We start from the raw sequence: 19,126 nt of genomic DNA, 5'->3' as shown, positions 1-19,126 counted from the left end.
ATTTGCACAACAAATGCAAAGTAGTGGCAGCTAGGAGAAACCTACATATGCTCTTCTTTCAGTTCATAAATGTTTACAAGCAAACCTGGATATTCTCAGAAGAACAGAAAGTTCTATCAGTGGTAAACTGTTGACATTTCCTAGGCACAGTGGTACATAGCTGGCTCATCATCTAACAGCATAGAAGGAAACAGTGAATGCCAAAAATCTATTTAATCAGTAGATGATAAAAAAGAAAAGAGACAACACCATAAGGCAAATATATTTGTGGCAATAAATAGCACTGTATTGACATGTCTAAGTTTTGGTCCTAATCGATGTACTCATTGTTTGGACAACATAGGATAAATTGTATAAATGAAAACACTGAAAGGAAAACAAGATACATGGGAAAAATTCTAAAAAAAATCATTCCTCAAAATAAATAAATTTAAGGTAAATACTAGTTACTGTGCGCTAATCCAAAGGAAAAGTCCTCTTGAAACTTGTGTGAAACTATATTTAGATAGTCAGAAAAAATTGTGAAGAATATTTTGCCTTGGTCCATCTGCTATAAACTTCACTACAAATAATTTTTTTTTTTACTTATTTTGTTAAGTTAGGTAAGATAATTAAATAAGTTTGTTAAGATGGTTTCAGAGGTTGCCTCTCTGATTTTACATAAACTCTAAAATTTCTATATTTGCCTTGATTTTTTTTAAATATGAAAAGTTCTTCTGCTTGGTGCAACAATATTCACAAGTCAGACCTCTTATTGATATTGTTTAAATTTATTCGATTTAACTTACATTTCCTTAAGAGATGTGAAGCCAGGTTTGCTTCTGTTAAAGTTAAAGGTACTTTGCCACTAACTCCCAATATCAAAAATAAGAGCTACAGTGTAACTTAAAGCAACTGTTCAGAACAATTTGAAATTATTTATATTTTATCATTTATTGGTACATAGTAAGTTTCCCCCATTAAATATCTTATTTCTTTTTAAAAAGCTTAATAACTTCATCTTATTTTATGCAAAACATGATAGTTTACAGATGTTTACTGACAGTATTATGCAGGAAAAAAAGAAAGCCTAATGTAAAATTACCTTTTAAAGCTTTGGCTTAAAATAGTATGCATGAGGATATGTTAAAATGCTACCCCTTAGCTTGTAAGTACATCTCACTCTCAATGCTATTTAAATAAAGAAATAAAACAGTATTTCTTTATATAAGAGTTTCTCATGCTAGATCAGTGCAGAGCAGTCTGCACCTAGTACTTGATTGAAAATTAGATGTTCTTATCCACAAATTTGTACTATTATGCAACTGATCTCAGGTGTTATAGATTAGGACTTTGATTTGAGTGTTGATGGAGCTTCATAGCCAAGCTGTGCAAAATGCTGGAGGAACTATTTTTTTGTTTGATAGAATGTTTTGAAACTTTATGACTTATTGTATAATTAACTTTTGAATATTTAGGACTTGTCATCAAAAAGTTTCCAAAATATTAAGATTACTGCAACAATATTTTAAAATTAAAAACCATACACACATTCTAAAACTACTTTTATATAGCTATCACTAACCTTCTAAAATCTCCTTCTCCTCTGCCTGCCAAGAAATAAAATACCATCCATGTTAGCCAAAGGTATTGTGTTAAGTGTTGTTCCTGATTACTGATTGTTAGTTACAAATAAATCATGACATATAATATATGATAAAGGAGTTTGAAAAAAAAATTCTCCAGTGGATGAGGAAAAAAGTACTTTGGACAACATAACAAAATGTGATTTTACAGATTTTACTACATATGTTGTCAAGTGGTACTTGTTATTAACTTAGGGAATAAAATATTTCTCTTATTGCAGAAACGGTCTCTGCGAACCTGCATATTTAATACTTTCTTTGCAATATGATATTTCCTCTTTATGAAGCATGCTTCTACACTGCCTTTAAAACTTTAACTAATAAAAGAAGTGCCTTTTTAGGCAGCATAAATATAGAAAGCACATTTTTACAACCCTCAGAGTTGTGCTTTGATTTTCTGGTAAAAGAGAATGTTCCACAGGCTTAGGAGTTGAATCTTCTATTTGACATTTGCCCAATTTTGTATTGCATATATAACTTGCCAGTAAACAGTGCCATTAGTTTCATACGGGGGCATTGGAACAAAAAAAACCAACCAAAACAAGCAAACAAAACACAAAAAAATTTGCAAAATACTGTTTTCTTTTCCTGACCCATTTCTAAGTATATGTAAAAAAAGGACAAATTAAAAACTCCCTTCTTAAAACTACATCTGACCAATGCTTCTCCTCCGTGGTCTATGATAAGGGTTCAGAATATACATGTATTTTTGTCATATTAAGATTTATCTACACTTTTAATGGATTCTTCAGATTATTTGCTATTTCATTGTGAGTCAATGAATATATTTTCCTGAGAATAATGATATATATATTCCAGAGCATCCAAGTTGCCATATCGGTTGAGATTAGCGCATTGAAATTCTAAGTTTTTATCAAGAGATGAAATTAAAACCTCTTGTCATTTCATTTAACCCCAGCCAGCAAACAAGTACCACACAGCTACTCGCTCACTCCCCTACCAGTGGGACTGAGGAGAGAACAGAAAGGGTAAAAACTAGAAAACACGTGGGTTTGAAATAAAGACAGTTTAACAGGGAAAACAAAAGTCACACACGCAAGCAAAGCAAAATAAGGAATTAATTCAGTGCTTCCCATGGGCAGGCAGGTGTTCAGCCATCTCCAGGAGAGCAGGGCCCAATCATGTGTAAGAGCTACTTGGGAAAACACATGCCATCAGTCCGTACGTTTCCGTTCTTTGTCCCCCCTCCCCCCCTTTATTTACTGAGCATGGTGTCATATGATCTGGAATATCCCTGTGGTCACTTAGGGTCACCTGCCCCAGCTGTGTCTCTTCCCAGCTTCCCATGCATCCCCAGTCTCCTCACCTGTGTGGCAGTGAAAAGCAGAAAAGACCTTGGCTCTGTGTAGGCACTGCTCAACAATAAAAAAAAAATCTCTATATTATCAACACTGTGTTCAACACAAAATACAAAACACAGTCCCATACTAGCCACGATGAAGAAAATTAACTCTAGCCCAGCCGAAATCAGCACATTTCCCTAAACCGAAGAGAAAGCTAAGCCTGCAAGTAGCAGGTATGTGCAACTTTCCTTTTCTTGTTTCCAGTGTATTGAGGGATATGTTATCAACTCAAAGAATTTTTTTTTTTAAAATCACACAGGACAGAGTAACAGTTACAAATGAAGAAATACACATAGCTTTTTATGAATGGCAGCAAAGCAGTGGCATTGTCCAAAACATCACCATCTGTGCTGATGTCCTTAATATGGTATTGTAGAATCAGTTTCCATCCTCAAAAGAGACCTTTCCTTATTTCTTAGTTGGACCTGTAGACAGCTAATACTTCTCCAATAAGCTTTGTTCATGCATTGAACAGGAACAGGACAAATGAAGTTGAGTTGCCAGCCTTTAACTCTGATCTCCACTCTTCAGAAATCCATGAAGTTGCAGATTTGCTGTCGTTAATATTGTTTTTCAAACACACATCACTCGTGGGCTGAAGAGGAACCAAAAGAAATGTGTAGGCAGGCTCAAATGAATTTTTACATGGATTGTTCACTACTTCTGATGTGTATATTCTCCACTGACACAAATGCAGTGGACTTCAACTTGATTTATTATTCTGATTTATAGTTAGGAAATTCTCATCTAGTTTTCAACCTGAGCTCCACACATTGGCTAGTCTACAAAGAGATCTTACACAGTGCTTTAAGCTCTTAAAAATTTTAGTTAATAAAAATACTTTTCTGTCGACTTATTCCCCATTGCAAAAGACAAGTCCTTATTTATGGAATATCATTATCTGCCACACTGATACTTACAAGAATAGGAAGAACTTTAAGTTTTGAGGGAGTTTGGCAGAGATTGAGCTAATGGTTTCAAACTTTACAGTATCTTTGAACTATAGAGTTCTGAGTGTCTCATATGGATTTCAGGAATTTAAGGGATTGTAAGATAAATGTTTCTTTATAAACTTTTCATGAGAGTTTTTCTACATGCATCTTGCTGCATTGGGGATGCTAGACTAAACCAAATGGATTTGCACAGTCATTTAAATCTTTCCATCAATAAGCACTCTTCAGAACAATGGGAATTTTTACTTTTACCAATATCCAAACCAGTCTGTATATTACAAGCACTAGAGTTCATTTGCATCCAGTCTTTTATTATAATCTTCTACTTCAACTGATGACAATATCATAGATAAAATCTAAATTCTTCTTTGATCACAGAAATATGTGTGTGTTGAGCGGTCCATCAATGTGTACATATACATGTGTCAGCGCCTGTGTGTCTGTGTGTGTGTTACCATGTATATGTGTATATTCTCTAATTTAACTAGGAGTTCATATGTAAGTTTCTGGGAATTCTATAATTATGGTTTTTAAAGCAGCCTGAAATCTGTAAATTTTCTACAAGAAAGAGGCAGAAAACTGAAGCAAAACTGGTCCATTAAACACTCCTTCCAGAGGATAATCGATTCACCATATCATCAGTTTCTCATTTCCAATATTAAAAGTTTGTAGGTCTAATTAGGGCTGTAATAAGCACATTGAAAAAAACATGCTTATTATATGTTTTTCACATGCTACTAGAAGAACAAAATGTAATTGCATGAAGGATTCAAGCTCATTGCTGATTATTTTTCTGTACTGATATTGTCAAAAGTCATTTCAAGTTACAGAATTTCGACTATCAAAAAGATTAACTAATAGTATTAGAGACCCAAAAGGACTCGAGATTCAATTATATGAAATATATTTATATTTAAAAAGACTTGATTACTCATTACCAAAAACATTTCTCTCTACCCAAAGGAAAATTATACTGGTAGCATTTTAGTACTCAAGTTAAATCGCAAAATTTAAATTATATCAGCACTTCAACTTACCATCTGTAATTAATTGCCAGCAGGCTTTGTTAAACTAAGTAAAGCCCAAATATCATACTACTGACATAGGACTTACCCTTCAAAAGACTGATTAAAGCTTTTGGGCTGGTTTTTCTTAGTAAGATTTAATTACCTTATATTTAAAAAGGAGCTCATCTAAAATAGAAGTAATTAAAAAAATAGTCCTTCATTTTCAACATTTTTTTACAGAAGAAAGAATTTCCCAAGATACCAGATGTATCTTTCACTATAGTGATTTTGTGTGGGGTTTTTATTTTTTTTTTCCCCAAATAACATATTTTTCAAACAGTGGAAAACAATCAGTGCAGATGATTGGTTTGTTTTATAGTTCTTGACTGGCAGCTCCAGCAAATTATTCAGAACACTTCTGTTAAGGTTTTTTTTTTTTTTTGCCACTTAAAGGATTTGATTTCACTTTTCTCTCCTTCCTAATTCTTTGAACTTCCCTTGTGAGACCACTGAAAAAATAGCTTTTGCCTCAAGAGTAAAACATATCTTGCAAAATGTTAAAGGCTAAACTATCCACTCTCCCCTTCTCATTAGCAGTATGTTAACCAGAAACCTGCACGGCAGGTTCCCAACTAGTCTTTATTCCATTTAAATGGAAAAAAAAAATGTTGAGAGTTTAACATTAGTATTTTATCTGTAGAGTGTCTACAAAATATCAGATATATCAAAGATCATGCTATAATGTGGGAACACTGTTTTTTTTTTATTTCGTAGCCGAGCAAGAGGAATAATAATTTTCCTTCATTCATTCATTTTATTGCTCTGATTTTTTTTCACAGCATAAGTGATTCCCAGGTTAGATCAAGTTTGTCATGCAGTTTTCACTAACCTATATATCTACTTTTACTGAAGTAAATGTTTGACAACAACAACTATCATAATCATAATAATTCAGGCATTGGACGAATTGTTATCCAGCCTCTTTCAGTGAACCTTTGGCATTTGTGAACTTTTGATTTCTCATTCTTTGCCACAGAAAACTGGAAATACAGTTATCCAGTCACAGTAATATTGTGATCATTTTTAGGTATCTCATTCACAATAAGCACACATTAAAAAGCCAAGAATTTCTTAATTTCCAGTGATCAACAAATCATCACTAACTCTTCTCTTGATATTTGTAAATTATAATGTTCCTGACATGATTCCTGTATGAAAGGTTTGTATTGGTATATAGAGAAGTAGGAACACGGGTTTATTTTCCCTAGTGAGGGGGTTTATCTCTTTACATAATATGTCAAGCAAGTTAACTTCCTCTGAAAGAGTCAAAAAAATAAGAGTACTCAGTGAAGTTTGTACTGAAATGTTCTGTTAAAATGATACCTGAAGGCTACTATTCTGAAAATTGCTAACAATAAAAACTGAGATTTTCATCACAGACAAATTACTGTAACAATTAAAAATATTACTAATTACAGCTATGGGTTATTTTGGCCATTTGTATTACAGTTTGAAACTCTTTTAGATATTGCTTAGATCTTGGATTTTTGAGACAGCAATTATCATCAAACTTTCAACTTCCCACTGCTCCCACATTTAGAACAAAGCTAATGGGAAACAACCCTGGGTGTTTCAAATCTCATATGTATTATGAAATGGGGATTTCAAACTAATAATTTCCTTTTCAATTCTTAATTAAAAAGTTTGCTTGAATCACCACAGTGGAGATGTAATAAGTCTGTGCAACAAAGTATTAAGAATAAGAAACATTCATCAACACTAATCACTTGCTGTAAATTTTTTGTCAACAGTGAGCATGGCATGAAATACAGTAGTTGGTAGGAACAAAACAAGCTGTGACTGCAGGGCTTTGAGGCTCATCTGCCCATCATGTCAGCAAGCCCATCTGCTAGCTGACTGGTTTGGAACTGCTCATTGGAGCTGCTGTGAAGTATCACTGGTTATAACTACTCTGAGAATTGCATTGCACTGCTGCACTTCCAAAACAGGGCTGAAAGACCAGATACGTGTCATTGCGTTTAGTTCTGTAGCTTGGTGCCTCTGGTTTTCTAAATAAAATGCTATGATAGCAGTAAACTATTTTATGATTTTGAGTGCTGGCAAAGCTTCAAGTTTTGCTGCAGACTTGATGCTCCTGAAACGCATTTTAAAAATAATGGTATGAACCCAAAAGTTTAAAAAGACAAAAAATCTGACTCTGTGTCAAGGGTGTTTTTGCTTGGTAGGAAATCAAACTGAAACTCATCTATTCTGTTTCATGTCTAGATTTTATAAGCATTTTGTATTTCTGAGGCAATGAAAAACATAATATAGACTAATTACTCTTGACATTTTGGAATTATGAAAATACTGAACTTCAAAAGAAATTTTACTTATGCGTACACCATGTAGTAGTTTTAATGAGGATGAATATGTAATTGTACAGTACAATAACTTTATTTTGTAATTAAAAGGTCTACTCCTCTGATTACTTGCACTTAGGCTTAACACATAATTGATGTAATATAATTGATTACATAAAATAACAGAAACTAAAAAAAAAGGAATGTTGAAATTTAGATAAAAAAATTAAAACATATATTTAATACTGCACTGCTTTTTGAAAAAAGAATACTTTCAGTGGTTACTCTAAGATTTGCATAGGTTGTATGTTGAAGCTTGTATTTAAAGTGTTTTTTGTACAGTGACATAATTCCTTCATAATTTCATAAACTTTCCTTATTATTATCAGATGAAGTTAGGGTGTACTCTCATTGACTCCCTATTCTTTTGCCATTCTCTAGCCCTCAAAATATTTGAGCTGTCCATCTAATATGACAGCCTGACTATCACAAGTAGATTTTTGCCATTTCAAGACTAGGGGAAAATGGGAGCTGTTGCACACAGGGATTTCACTCTGTTGTGGGGGACGGTTTTTCACTGTGATAGCAAATACTGCTCCTTTATGTGCCACTTTTGGACAGTGAACATGTGTCCATTAAGGAAGGGTCCTGTCCCTAATGATGTGCTATTCTATATCCTGAAGTGTTGACAGTTTTGATGTCTCTATGGCAGCAGGATAGCCAGTGGATCTTCTCTAAGACATCTATCTGCTCCTACTGTTCCCTCAACTCTAAATATTCTCACTTCATTTCTCCTGCATACATTTTGTTTTCAGATGTTCCATAGCCACTTCCATGAAAACAAACAAGGTCTGCCTCCTGAGATCTGGGGTACCACTTTCCAGAATAGTAATGCATTTGGCCTAACTTAACATCCTAACAGCTTTTCTGTTTGGGGGTTATTTTCCAATCTCAGATAATAACAGTTCTTCACTTAAATGAAGAAAGAGCTACTGAATCTTTTTAATGTAAATACAGATGATTATGTCCACAGTACTATAGTACATGACTTGTTTTATTGGTATTGGTTGGTTGTTATTAAATTTCAGAGTGTCAGAAAAAGCAATGCATACCAAAATATGGTGTGGCTGGGATGGTATACATCATCTATACCAGGGTGTGTTGGCAAACTTTTGCATGTACAGCTGTCGTGAAGATGAAGAGGTTGATTTAGAATTACATGTAGTACAGAATCACTCCCGGAAATAATAAATTGCTATTCGAGTGTCAGTGTAGTCCCTGGTGACAGGAATACTCTCCACACTTGGAATATGAATACTTTGGATGAAGAATGGAGAAGTTTGAAAAACACTATGAGAAAATAACTTGGGGATATTTAGTTTCTTTTCAATTCACTTTTTGCACAAACAAGGAAGGAGAGATCTAGTAGGAGAATTGCTTCAAGGGACAAGACAAGAGAGGTTTTCCTGTTGTGTTTGCATAGGCAGATGGCTGTACTTGATGCGTTTCACTGGGAACAAAATCAGTGCATTGCACAGGCATGCAAAGAGACAGCAAAAGTGACAGAAGAGCAGCTGGGCTTTAGGACTGACAGCACTGATGAAACTGGGGTGGCATGGCTTGAGATTTATGTGAAAGTCAAACTGGAAGGAGAGTGTGAAAAACAGAGGTATATAATTAAAAAAGCATATCCTTTAACCAAGTAAATTTAAATGGCAATTTCTTGTTTCAGAAGATTTTTCGTAAGTTTTTTTAAACTAAAAAAAAAAGATAGAAAACAGGTTTTCAGGAAAATTTGTGTAATGCTTGACATACCAAGTATTCCTTTTTAGAGTTAACTTCTTGTATTATCTTGTTACAATACAGTCTGACACTTGGATTATGTATTGTTAGACCAATGATGAACCATATATTTTTCTATTAATTTGATTTCCTTTCAACATGGATTGCTGAACTTGTTCACATAGGGGATTAAAATAGGAAGAAATACCCAAAATTGATTGAAATAGGAAAAAACATCAAAAATCAAAATAGAGGGTTTTTTTTAATGATTATAGCTGAACATTCACAATGACAGGGTAATTAAGATTGTCACATCTTCCAAAGAAACCTGGTATTTTAGCATAGCTGTGTTTACTAAAATGTTATTTTTGATCTACCTTTTTATGAAAGGAATTCAGTCTATATGTCATGAAAACATCAATGTGCTTATACCATCTGCAAACCCTCCTTTAGAAGGGGAGAACAGTTTGAGCAGAAGTAACTGTTATGCAAACCAGAAACAAATAAAAAAAGGAGTCAATTTAGTATGGCAAATTAAAATGAGATTGCAGACATTTCATCTCCTCTGCACACAAAAAAAGCATTTAGATGTCTTTTACTTGACTTACAAAGGTATTCAGAATAATTTGATTCATAATTCTTTTCTGAAATTACATAAACACATAAAGCCTACACAAAAGAAGATTTATATAAATATTTTTTTGGAAGTGTCTCTCTGAAAAAGCACATTAGCTTTCTGTTTTCTGTTTTTAAATTCTCACTAAGAGCCCTTTCATAACCTGTGTTTCAATGCATTTTATCACCAAAAAAAAAAAAAAAGAAACCCAAATAAGTACTTAGATTAATTTGGGGGTGTATATTTTCCATTTGTGTCCACTACAGCAAAGTCAGTCATGGGAACATTAGTGCAAATTGCAAATTACAGACAACAGGAGAATTGCAAGCCAATGCACTTAAATCACTTAGCCATATTTAATCTCACTGCTAGGCAACATGAAGAATTATACATTATGTCTGTAAACACAGATTGAAATCCTGACATGATGATACTGTCAGTTCAGCTAATATCAGTGCTGAAAAAAATATCAGGCCATAACAGAGAATCAGAGAACATCAGATCCTTGCCCGTTTCTCTCTTCTCTCCCTCTCATCTCAGCTAGAATACAAATTATGACAAATTCATCTGAAAGGAAGTTCACATTTTTAAGCAGGGACACAACGGACAAACTTTGGGAGTCACTCTAAAGGGTATTTTTTTACTGAAACAGAAATGACAGGCTCAGGATGGGAAGCTCCAGTGGAGTCTGTGTCTGGTATGGCAGAAGAACAGCGAACCCGTGAACGAGTAGCCGTGCACTCGCAGCATTACTGCACCGCTCCATCGGGAGGGCAGGCATGATCTCAGCAACACAGCAGTACGGCTTGATTTTTATTAAGGACTACTCTCACTCCTGCAACAGCTTGACTGTAATTCAAAAATGCTCTGATGGTAATTTTGTATAGCTTACCACTGACCAAGATGGTAAAATTCACAGACCTATCCGTATATGTCTATACCACAATATATGCACACATCCCTTACACCAGAGTTGCTCTAGAAGTGCTAGAGAACTAATGGCAATAAGCACTTTGCTAAAGAGAAAGGAAAACCATCCATATTATACACTACACTTTTTCTTCTTAAAGCTATGTAGAACCTGAGCATTAAGAGCATTAACACTTAATGTATATCATATTGCTCTAATTGACTTAACTTGCCGCTGTGACTGCTGGGCACTTCTGCAGCAGTAATGCTGACATTTCCTTACATTTGAGCATGTGGCTTTCCAGCCTTTCCAGACCCTGTTTGCAGGAGTCTATTGCTCCTTCAAACGTCACTTTTTTTTTTTTGCTGTATATAAACAAAGAAAAGTAAATGTCACAAATGCTTTGTGAAATCATAATGAGCTCTGTGCTAAATGTTAGACGCACTGGATGTTCAAGTTAATTATCAGCTGGTTTTGCATCCTACGTATACAGTAACAAGTAAATTGGTGCAACAGAAGAGGACCAGCAGATCAAAACAGACGGCACTGTGACCCCTTGAATGATACATCTGATACATGAGTTTTACCTCAGACAAGATGTAATCTACTTCCTTGGACTGAGTGCTCCCACCAGGCATGTGGGAATTGATTGATCCAAAGGAACAGTCATTGGTAAGAACTCTTAACTCTCCAAGAAGGGGCAGAGTCTATCTGGATTGTACCTAAGTCAACCTTCTATGAAGGGGGTTTATTTTGAAGAATGTATTGCTTTACTCAGAAAATGCAAACAGCTCTGTAATTCAGCTCTCTGATGTGCAGCATGTGGGGATCACCTGTGGGCTTTGCCCAGGATTTCAGCTCTGCCTCAAAGCAAACAATGAATATAGGCCCAAACTACTAGAACCAATTTTGCAAGCAGGATGCTCTTTTGTCATTCTTGACAGACATTTTCAGAGGAATACTGGTATTTTCTTCCACATTCTGAGGCAAATATGTGACTTTAGACCTCCCTGCTCTCTCTTTTCCATTTCCCTTATCAAATTTCCCCTTGTCAGTTTTGTTATTCCTCTAGTCCTGCAAATTGCCAGTTTCCTGAATGCCACCTTCCACTTCTCCTCCACTATGTCCCTGTATTTGAATAAGGCTTCTACTCCCCATTGACCAGGTGCCAAGCTAAGGAACAAGAACATGACGAACCTTCAGTTCCAGGGACTGACCCCAGGGTCCCACAAATGGGGGAGAGCAATTCCCTTGTTCAACCCTGCTGCAGCACAGTCTCTTAGTGGTGAAGGATTTGAATTTTGCAGTTCAGTTTTCAAGGAGGTAATAAACTTAAGAAGACAGCACAAATGATGAAAAGGATGGAATATTTTCATACAAGAATATGTATAAACTAGGGTTCTTCAGCTAGGAAAAGAGATTACTGAGGAAATGTGAAGCAGATCTGTAAAATGATAAATAGCAGAGAGAAGAGTAAGTAGGGAACTCTTACTAGCAGTGTGAATCCACATCAGTATTTTGTTTTTATCTGGAGAGCACTTGAAGCAAATATCCACTTTGGTTCATGCACCTTCAATGCATATGAAATAGATTCCTATAAAAGGAAAGTAAACTGATAGATGCACTCACCTAAAATGAGCCAGCCACTAACAGGTGTTCATGGAACTAGAGTACTGTCAGTTTGATGTAAAATCCCTTCAAATGCATATTTTAGGATATCAGGTCATCAGCACAAATCATTTAATTCTACATATTGACTTTCATTGCACTGTATTACTTGCTAAGTAGCTATATATAGCTATGTATAGCTATATGCCTATACATTGGATATGCCTACATTGCAAAAACCAGAAGGCATCAAATCAAGCAGTGACTTTAAAAAGCAGGTATTCAGTATTTGACTCATTACCATATATTTTGTTTGGGTGGTAAAATTCTAAATGGGTTTGGGAGTTATTGGACAAAGAAGATGACTGCAGAATATATTGACACAGATGCAAGTTCCTTCTCAGAAAGCACCCAGATCACAGATTATCAGGAAATCAAACTGGTGGACAGGTCTTTCCATGCTTGTCACATTATTTACCTTTTTGGTCATGCACATCATAAAGTCATTTTCTCTTTCAAGCTGCGTACCCTGAATTCAGTTTCAATAGATCCTGGATATTCAGAGTTCCCTAGATGCTTGGTTTGCTTAATAACCAGAACTTGCAGGATGGCTTTCTGGTGGTGCCTAGCAAACTTTCACTAGCATTGTCAAGGCAGAGCAAACCATCATCCACCAAGCACTGAGTTAAGAAAGTTATTCAGTACTGTCGCTTGACTTTACACAGTGCCAAATAGCACCTTGAACACAGGCTGGGCATTTTGGAGTTGCTATGGTTTGATCAAGAATCCTGGGATATTTTGTCTTCTGAAAAAAAGAAAATTTTTCCCCTGGTATTTGTGCCTTATTGAGTTCCTATATGTATTTAATCCTTGGGTGTGCTACTTTAGCATTTTGGTTTGGACCAGGAATGAGATTTTTGAAGTGAATATTGGAGTGGGTGCACCTGTGATGCTTTGGTTCATGTCATGTCTCAGACAGCAGGCACAACTTGCATTTCTTTCCAATTAAATTGCAGCAAGTGAAAAGATGCCATCCAGACTTTCTTTACCTTAAGTATTCCAGTACTCGAGACAAACTCATTCCACAGAACCATTACAGCCAGAACCAAATAAACTTCCTGAAATGCATATAATATAGACATCAGGTCCTCAGCAGAAGCTATTTCACTCTAAAGATCTACTCTTATTGGACTGTACTACTTGCTAACATAGCCATTACCCTTATTTCCTAGCCAATTATGAGTTGTTTTGTTTCAGTTTGACTGTGATAAAATTAAATAAAACAGAGAAACTAACAGAAGGCTCAAAAAGAAAGAAGTGATAGGAAAATTAATGATAAATGTTCTTTTGGCAATGCAAGAAGTCACAAATCAAAAAGGCACCATTGACTACTGGGGCTAGCAATTACAAATTAAAGACATCCTACAAGATCCCAAGGGAGTAATTAAGGCATACGTGAACAAGCTGGTTGCAATCATCAAACATTTCTTAAACTTGAGATAAAATTTGGTGCACAACTTAAAAAAGAGAATATTTTATAAGTACAAATTCAATTTAATTCAATTTAATATGTTTTATGATTTGGCCTAATCATTTCATGTTGTTGCACTAGGAATTGAGAAATCAACACCTACTACAGATTCAGGATTTTACACTTTTCAGATCAAAAGGAATTCAGATTATTACTTCTCTGTAAGTGCTCCACAGCCAGAACATGCTCCTAAAAATGTTGTGGCAATATTATTTGACTGACAATACAGTCAATAGGCTGAAATTTGTTCTATCTTTCAGCTTCCTTAGTCAATTGCACATAGATTTCATTAAATAAATTTGTTGAAAGTTGAGTTTTTCCATGCCACCATTAGAGACGTTTTTATGGGGCTGCTACACAGTTTGAGGAAGATTCAGAGATTGGTCACTCTCACTCCATGCCTATATGCATTGGTAGGAATGCTGAGGTTCATTCCTCTGAAATAAATCTTCCAATCTTGTGATTTATACAGAAACTTAAAGAGATATTTTAAGCCAATTCAGTCTTAAAGATGCAGATTTATAGTGATTAGGTGCTGCTACACAAACTCTAAGACTAGAAATAATGCTTGTGGTGTGGCCAGTAACAGGGGAGGTAGTCTAGCACAACTTAAACTGCTATGATTTTGGAAAGTTTGTCTTTAATGCCTGGTCCAGAATATAAATTTGCGCAAAGGAAACACAGATGGTTCATAACAACCCTCTTTCTCTCACACTTTTTAGATTACGTCTCTTTTCCTTGCCTTCATGTTTTGCCTTGTCTCTGTATTCTTGGATCCCTGGGACTCATTCTTTGAGCACGTCTGCAAAAATTCTCCTACAGTCGGAACTGGAGCTGTACTGACAGAAGCGGGAGACAGTAACAGAGGTACAGAGGAGCAACTGAAAGGAACAAAGAAACGGGAACAAGTTAACCTGACTCCAATCTAAATTCTTCCACGTTGGGAACACATTCCTTTGCTGTTCGGTGGAGTGCTGAATGTAATTTTTTTTTTCTCAAACAGCAAATGTAATATTCCCTTCCAGTTAGGGAATGTGGTGTATTTAAAGCACTATTCCATCTATGACACAAGATACGTTAATTATACGTGATCAACTAGTTCAGTTAAGTGTTAAAGATTGTTACTGAAAGCTTTAATTCTCTAGCATTTCTTTGCTAAGCTCACCTGATCAAGCAAAATCTCAGATTTCATCTCCTCTTGACTTACCCATTTAGCCAAAGTAATGCACAGAACATCAACATGATTTACTTTTTAAGTACAAATAAATCATGTGCACTTAGGAGTCTGGATCTCAGGCTTCACAGTTACAGTGTACACCTTCTACAGAAAAACTATTAGCGAGGCTTTCAAGTATCTGATAGTTACTTTTAATTTAGTAGCTTTGTCTACTTCTCTTACTGTTTCAGCTCAATTGCTGCTTTTCCATGCATCAGAATCATTAGTGGTCACACAGAGATACTTGTCTCTGGGTTAAGATGTCTGCAAACTGTCAAAGTGTTTTAGTGTAAACCTCTGGACTGAATGTTTCATGGTGTTCCCAGTATACAAGAGATAGGCCTGCCAATATTATTGAGCAACATTACTCACTTTACCCTAAAGTAAGAAGTGCTTTTGGGATGCTAATTAAGAAATCTTTTTCTCTATTGCAGTTTTCTATTCAAATGATCTAGTTTTACTTTGTTTCATTTGCCCCCCTCAGATTAATTTTAGTCTTATCATACATGAAGAAAACCATATGCTTTCTCAAAAAAAAAAGTCACTAACCTGAAAAAAAGGATTAAGAGAAAAATACTTTTGGATGTTTTAATCTGCAGCAAGAGGAGCAGAAATAATTCATGCCAGCAGCAACTCTAGCTCAGGGATTTTTTCCTACCACTTCTGAATATATATTAGAAGCACTTTTTTTCACTGTATTATATATATTCTCTGTTTTGTTTCTTTTTATTGTATTGAACATATTTACAAAGAACTATGGGGGAAAAAAGAATTTTGATGTTGGCTGAAAAAAGAGTCACATAATTCTGTTCAGAAACAACTGTGCTTTAATTCAGAATTCCTTACCAGGGATATTAATGATAAAGTAGAATCTTTATTTCTAACAACTTTTTTTTTTATTTCTCCAGCTGCTTCACTAACTGAGCTCTTAATCAGGTTTGTAACACTGTAATTATTTCCACAGCAACCAGTTTTGGTGTCACAAATTAAGGATTATGAATTCAGTATACAAAAGAGAAGCAAGAAGATTAAGTTTCAGAAACAACCTGGGGGAGGGGTGTTCTTAATTAATTTCCTTAGTACTAAAGAATAAATGAAAATAATCAAATATATACAAGAGTGGAACAGTTTCTGATGAAAAGGCATGCAAGCACTTTTTATAAAAAGTAGGATTATTTCCAAACAGTAATAATTCTATTATTATGAAATCTGAGGTAGGATTTAAGTTGTAAATCAGACATCTAATTTATAGCCTACAGGTGTGTGCATGTGGGGAAATCAGCTACCTAAATATAGGTACCAAGCTGCATCTAAGACATTTTGGCATACCTGGGATATCTGCATGAGTGATCAAATAAAACAGAAGACACATGTGAGACATGTGACCTTCTGAATTTGCAGCTGAAGTCAAGCAGGATGTTGTAGGACATTTTAGATGGTACCATATACCTGAACTGAACTGACACACGAAGACTAAAGTCCTGTGTTAAAAGAGTGTTCTGGATTCTGTAGCATGTTTCAGAAAACCCTGAGCATTTATGTTAGGCAGATGTATCGAGTCCCTACAATGAGGTGTTTATATCACAGTCCAGATCCTACTTTTAATGACAATTTAGAGACATGTTTCATTTCTGTGACTGAATATCAGTTACAAAAAAATAGAGAGAGAAAAAGCAAAAAAATCCACAAAACCAAACCAACAATATGTCATATCAAGAGCCTTACAGAGTTTCCACCTGCTTTTAGAAAATTTTGTAACTGCTGTCTGGAGAGAAATCAGACCTGTCTGAGCACGAAAAGCATCTGTAAGTAGGGGTTCAAATTTGGATTAAGAAGATACAAGAACATTGAGGATCAGTCTGTATTGATTTCCTAAGCTCAAGCCTATCTCATCAGTACTGAAGAAAGAGGGGGTTACTGCATTTACCAGGTAGGTATCAGGCTGATAACATTTTTAACAGAGAGACAAGTAATCAGGTGAGAATAGAAAAAGAACTGAGGAGGGAATATCTGGCTTAATTAGATGTCAAATCAATTGAATCTCAGGACATTTCCTTTAGAGTACACGAAACACTGACTACAACCATGTCAGAAGCATTCGTAGTTATCTTTCAGAATTCAAGAGGACAATGACATTTCAGATTTAAAAAGGTCAAGCACAATCTTTATCTCTACAAAGTGGCAAAAGCAAGAGAAAAGGAATTATAAAATAACTACTCAACTTATGTTCAGTACCTGGAACAACGCTGGAAGAAATCAAGAATTTTAGAAACTTCAAAGGTAACATGAAGATGAATAGCAGGTAACATATTTTACGGGAGCAAATCCAATTCAATTTTCCTTCTAAGAATAAGTCCTTACGAAAAACAGAGTAGCAGAAGATATACTAACCTTAAAAATGCTTTTGACATTGCCTCATGAGATATTTTTATATGGAAACAATGCTGGAGACAAAGCTATTCTAAGACGTGAAATATCAGTTTAAGAACTGCACTCAGGGAGCAGTTATCAATAGTTCATTGTAAGACTGGAAGGTATATGACGATCAACAGATATAGGCACAGTACTAAAAGTACTACATTAATAGTCTTCACTCTTCATTGACAACCTAGATGACAGAACAGAGAATATACCTATTGAATTCACAGACACCAAAATAAAAAAATAAGTTAGAAAACAAGACCAAAAAATTGACAAAGTGGTCTGAATGAAACAGGATGGGATTCATTACAGAAAAAAAACCCAACATGCAATGTTCTTCAGTGAGGCAGAATAAACAGGTGCAAAAATATTAGATGGGAAACAACTGGCAGAGAGGCAGCTGTAAAAGGAAAAATCTAAGGCTTATAATGAATTCTCAGCTGATAGTAAGCTGTCAATGCCAGCTGACTGGTAAGAGGCTATCATACTGAGATGTATAAAGAGAAATATTTTTGCAAGCCACATGTAATAATTCTTAGGGACTGGCAAAGCATGTTCTATTCACTGAGTCTAGTTTTGGGCCTTGCATTTCAAAGAAAAATTGGCCAATTAGAGAGATCCTACAGGGGAGCAACCAGATGTCTAATAATCATAATCTACAGAAACAACCAGATTTATTGTTCATAGAAGAAAAATGACTGAAGCTGAAATATAAGAATGGCCTTCAAAATTAAGAAGCAGTTCTAAAGAGAAGGGAAATAAGCTACTTTCCATGCCCTCAGTATATAAGAGAAGAAAAAATGGTATTACACTCTAGCAAGAAAATTTTAGTTAAGAAATATAAACATGTTTTAAGAGTAAAGCTAACTGAATACAGGAATAGATTGTGGAAATTGTGAAATCGTAAAAAGGTTAGATGTGCAGTGTTGTAAGTATAGGATTCTGTCTTGGATCAAAATGAGGAACATGAACCTTTGAAGTTCCTTCTAGGAGGCTGGTTTTCTTTGGGGGGGACTCTTTTGATCTTTATCTCTTCAGTCCAACAGCTGTAAAGCAAGGACCTGCACTTTCATCATCTTAGTATCTTATTTGGAATTTGGAAAGGATTTTTTCCTACTACAAATTTTATCTAGTAGGTTAGTTTATTATTATTATTATTTTATTTTTATTATTATTATTGGTTATATAATCATTTTGGTTATATAATCATATACAGTCATAAGGCCTTAGAAGAGTGTTTAGCGCATCACCCATTGCTTGCATTTGGATAAAAGACCTCTTAGGAAAAAAGCAGCTGATATTTTCTGAAGCATCTTTGTGGCAGAGAAAGCGATTAGCAGAATTTGATGGGATTGTATTCATTCACTGAAAATGAGAAGGACACACAAGAATACAAGCATTGCAGTCCCACTGACAGTTTGAGAAATTTATATGACAAAACCATGTTTATATGTCTGGAATCCTATAATTTTTCACCTCACAAACTTATATTCTGAAACTTGACTGCATACCTAAAATCTACCCTGGCACTGGTTTTAAATCCAACCCCAAAAAGTTAATAGCATTTTATTTAAATTCCTGTCATAATTCTTTACACGTAGTTCCTCCTTCTGGAACATACAGGTGGCTAAATATCCTTATATTTTATATCTCAGATTTCTTTTGAAAGCCTGTTTTAAAATATTTTTTATCTCTCTTCATTAGATCACAGTCTTACAGATTGAGTTTCT

Source organism: Manacus vitellinus, unplaced genomic scaffold (assembly GCF_001715985.3).
Source record: "Manacus vitellinus isolate BGI_N305 unplaced genomic scaffold, ASM171598v3 scaffold_2_pilon, whole genome shotgun sequence".
Classification (NCBI taxonomy): domain Eukaryota; kingdom Metazoa; phylum Chordata; class Aves; order Passeriformes; family Pipridae; genus Manacus; species Manacus vitellinus.
This window is presented reverse-complemented; position numbering follows the sequence as displayed.